The following is a 4,836-nucleotide window of genomic DNA, read 5'->3' as shown; positions in this document are numbered from 1 at the left end:
CAACATTTTCAGACAGTAACAAAATATTCCAACGTCATCGATTCAAGTCAAAGAGATCGCTAGCCTTGCTTTATTTTTAGTGAACATGCAGCTACCCGATCGAAAAAAGACATGTTAAACTTGGTAAGATGTTGCCGAAACGTAATGGGTGTCCTAAATTTCAATGATCTCATTTTCATGGTTTTGACTGAGTCAAGTCGGGTCATTTTCAATTCACCATTGAGTCAAGTCCGAGTCCAAGTCACCGAGCAGAGGGTCGAGTCCGACCCAGTAAACACAGTACAGACCAAAGATGCAGAAAAGCCGAGCCGATATAGTAGATATTAGATCTCGGCAGGTCGTAGAAAGGGGGATTTTGTGTCGACTCAATTCAACGTCTTTTCCATGTCCTTCAATAATGTAAATACTATGCAGATGCTACAGCCTTTAAACATGGTGAGTAGAATGTAGATCCTACATTAGAAGAAGATCCTGATATAATAACCTGTTTTCTACCACTGGGCATAACCTGATCACGGCTGCGTACACACACCACATTATCTACTACATATTAATCACATTTGTGATAATTTAATTTTAAACGAATTGGCAATAATGCCGTTGTAAAAAATGAAACGAACGAATGCCCGAAGAAAGAAACTGAAAACAGTCCGTATCATCAGGTTTCATCTTCTGATGAGCTGGATAAATAACCATGCGGCCTTTTCTTTTCAACACCCTGCAGAAATAAAATGAAAATGACGATTAATAGCTAAGACATTCGTACTGCGAAAATGGCAGAGGTAGCGAGTAACGAATGACTCCTACATTTTTTCGCCCATACTTACTAAAATGGATTTGATTCTGAACTATTTCCACTCAAGTTTTCAAGTTTTTTTTATTATATTTTTTATTATTATATGACTGAGAACTGACTTCAATCGCCACTTCTACTTGATTATCAAGATCAACGATCACTACTTCAGCAATCTTTGAAAACAGCCACTAACACAAAAAGAATTCTTGACTAAAATTTCTTCACATTCTGTCAAAAATGATCAATTCAACAATCCAAATGAATCAGTTATTTGGCAGCTAGTTGGAGAGATGTATACCCCCAAGTCTAGAAAGTGGAATGATACTCTGCCTGGAAAGCTGAAGACCTAACAATATTGTGTACAGAGAACAAAACATTTGAGTGGCTGCACTGGTATAGACATTAGCAAATTATTAGAATTGACAGCAAGATAACCAGCAAGACATTAAAATGAGAATTAGTGCAGTTTCTTAGCCTGTAGCGATACTCAGCCAGGAAAGTAATTGACCTAGCAGAAAGCAAAACATTGTAAATAAAGCGAGCGAAACCTCCGACAAATGATACGATAAAACATTAGAATCGACAGCCTTACCAGAAGCAGAATAACAATCATGAGGAGTTAGAGAACAGAAGCCGGGAAGTGACCATCAGAAATTACTGCATACTGGCCAAACAGATCCATGACCACTAACAAATGGTCTTTTAAGAGTCAATATTGATACCAAATGACACCACCCCTATTTCACCGCAACATTTACCAAATACAGCGCTGGAGTCAACCTTATATAACCGCTAACCAAACGCCCATTAGTTTTCCCACCTACTACTACGCGCTTCGCGGATGGAAATACGCATTAAAGCGAACGGACGCGACTTGTCACACTCTTGCTATTTCTGCTCCTTTTTTTTCTTCGTTCCTCTTCTCTGTCGCTTCCGCTTGAGGAGAGAAACAGTCGGCCGCGTTTACGGATCGTGAATTCCCGGCTTAAGGGTGATTCTTCCTCCAATGGTCAGCACCTTGAACATTGAGAACAATGTTGTTGCAAAATGCATGACAATTTGAAAGTTACATCATTCTAATTATTCCAGTTATGGCCGTGAATCGTTACAAATGCGGTAACCATAAGAATTATCACTATACTTCAACTACAAATACAATATATTGTATAAAATAATTACCAATTCTTTTACGTTGATCGAGTCCCAAATAGATGAAATATGTCAAAAAATTTGCTAGATTTTTTTGTATAATTTGACAGATTCCGAAATCGTCTCAAAGTGCACCTTTCAAAAATTTGATATCAAGACTTCCAACATTTTACAATTCGAAGTTGGATGGCTTTACCAATACAAGTACAGTTTGTATCGCAATTGACAATTATGTAGAGAACGCTGCGAGACATGAGAGTAGGCCTACCCTAAAACGTTTCTCTGACATGGACATTAGGGCTCTTAAAAATGACTTTTTTTCTCAAATTGTTCTGGCTACTTGATAAAATTGTTAGGTTTTTTCTCAAATCGTTCTGGCTACTTGATAAAATTGTTAGGTTACCTAATTCAAGCCTACACACCAAATTTGGTTCAATTCCAACCAGTAGCCGCATTGCTACAGGAAAAGAAAGTTTATATTTATTATATAAAAATAAATATAAAAAATTGAAAATTTTCTGTTCACCCCATGAAAGTGTTAGGTTATGTATAGAAACGATGTTCATCAAATTTGGTTCGATTCAAACAAGTGGAAGCGGAGTTATTGCCATCGAAAAATTTGGATTTGAATAAAATAGTATTTACGGTGGGCACCACTATAATAAATAATTACAGAATTGTGTCACGCTTCATACTGTTTTACGCGACCATTGTTATACACTGCATTGTTGCTGTGCTCTGGCTCCATTGATGTTATTTCTAAATTCGACATTAATGCGTCATAATTCTCCATCTGGTTTTGAATTCAACTCTGTTTTGCTTCCTTTATCGTGCCGGTAGCTCTTTAATTGGCACGCGAAAAGTTCTTCGGGTTTCAATAACGTTTATCATGAAGGTACTTTTGAAAGCAGTATTAAAATTTTGTACCACCAACCAGTTATTTAATTACTATTTATCTTCAAAGTAAATTCTCATTGCATGAAGCAGGGTTGTAAGACTCGAGTCACGATTTTCTGTTGACTCAACTTGACTCAGGTCATCTTCTCAAAGTACGGAAATGACTCGACTCATTGCGCATGACTTGAGACTCAGACGGCCAAGACCGACATTTCATGATTATTTCAAAGAATAGTACAGCAAATCGCTATTGGGATTTCGCCTATTGATACTGGTATTTGAAAATGCGGCCAGAAACTGCTAAAAGTAAGGAAAATTCGTATATCATAAATGCGACCCACTCGATAACACAAAAAAAATATAATAAGTTGGTTTAACAAGACTTAAATTGGAAACTGAGCAGCTGACACAATGACTTACACTCTGGCTCGAGTCATAATACCATAACTCGGACTCGGCCCTCTGCTCGCTGACTTGGACTCGGACTTGACTCGGTGGTGAATTGAAAATGACTCGAGTTAAAACTATAAAAGTGAGATTGACTTGCGACCCGGAGCCTTGTGACTTGGTTACAACCCTGGCATGAAGCCTCAATAGTTACATGAGTGGGGTGACTAGACAAAGAACACAGTCACATTTGCAGCATATCATGAATGTCTCTTACTATATGTGATCTTGTTCAAATGGAGGTGGATGAAAGTGTATTTCCCATTCTTTCCGACTCTGCTATAATTACATCAGACTGGCAACCTTCTTCATGATGCTTCTTGCAGACTGACCAATATTGCCGCCGCCAACGGTACGAGTGCAAATGTCTGATATGTCAATATAGGAACAGAATTAGTTGACTGTTCATGACCGTCCACGCTCAGAGTTGCATCTCAAAGATGCTAAAATAAGCCTAAATATAATCCGAGCAATACGATCGTCCACTTTGACTGACTGAATTTCTAAAAATAATAAACATAACACCTTGATAGTTTCCACATACATACACATATACATACCGTCTGATATCGGCACAACAAAGTATTTAAAAATAACAAAACAGATTCAATATACCACATATCTTGCAAAGGCTTTTGCTTTCATTCAATATGTCATCAAACTTCTTTAAATCCTCCTTTGTGGTGAGTGGCTTTGGAATTCTTCTAGGATCAATTCCGATATCGTTTTATCATATACAATCTATGGCGGAATAAAAGTTTCGGATAAGTTCCAAAACGAACACAATTTTCCACACAAAAGTCAATTGCCACACGAAATGCCAAATGCTACCGTCCCATTTTACAAGGTATGGCGAGGTAACGTAGTGGTACATTCCATTATAGCTAAACACCAATGAATTGCGGGTTCGAGCCTGACACGTCGACTCCATAATTCCTGCCGAAGTGTTGGCCGCTTATCTAGGCTCCTCCTCGCCATCTGATCCGCATAGCCATGTCTTAAAAAGCCTAGGAGTGGGCCGTGCTATAAGTGGGCAGATGGTTGCCAATGAACTCGGCACTTGGTGAATTCGACTATTAATATGAATTATTAAACTAATAATAGTATTATCAAGTGATTCGTCAATCTTGTAAGGATGTCAGGGCATCCGTAGATCACGCAGTCACGGCGTGATTAGATCACGGATTGCGTAGCCGCGGGAAATGACGCAGCGCTCATATACCGACCACGCGCGGTCTGCTTGGAATCGATGGCGCGAGTGACGGGCCTGTGTCGTGCAAGTTTTGAGAAGATGGATCTTGTCGTTGTATGTGAGATCGGAGCTGTGGAACATCAAGCGGCGCTTCTTCGTTTATCGATCACAAGCCAGTGTTCCTCATCAACAAATGTTTCGCATGATCACGTCAAAATAAACTATTTTTTGCCTTTGGAGAGACGATTCCACTCTGGGATTAGGGTGTCTCGATAACAGGGTTGAAGGATCCCAAGATTACGAGATCCACCGCGAGCCACGACACGTTTAAATTTCCTTTTTGATACTGTTCATT

The 4,836-nt window shown here is 39.0% G+C and overlaps 1 long non-coding RNA gene across 1 annotated transcript; it reads right to left on the bottom strand.

Annotated features, from left to right (window-relative positions):
• Positions 1 to 270: 270 nt before the first annotated feature.
• LOC145456037 (uncharacterized) lies at positions 271 to 4,268 on the bottom strand. The gene is made up of 4 exons (XR_013920481.1): positions 3,905 to 4,268; positions 3,507 to 3,657; positions 1,617 to 1,813; positions 271 to 718 (listed from the first exon to the last, which is right to left on the bottom strand). It is a non-coding gene; the product is annotated as an uncharacterized LOC145456037 (long non-coding RNA).
• Positions 4,269 to 4,836: the final 568 nt, after the last annotated feature.

Source organism: Botryllus schlosseri, chromosome 14, assembly GCF_051294905.1.
Source record: "Botryllus schlosseri isolate E-star chromosome 14, Bs_hap1, whole genome shotgun sequence".
Classification (NCBI taxonomy): Eukaryota; Metazoa; Chordata; class Ascidiacea; order Stolidobranchia; family Styelidae; genus Botryllus; species Botryllus schlosseri.
Note: the sequence above shows the minus strand (reverse complement) of the source record. Positions and strands in the feature narration are given on the sequence as shown.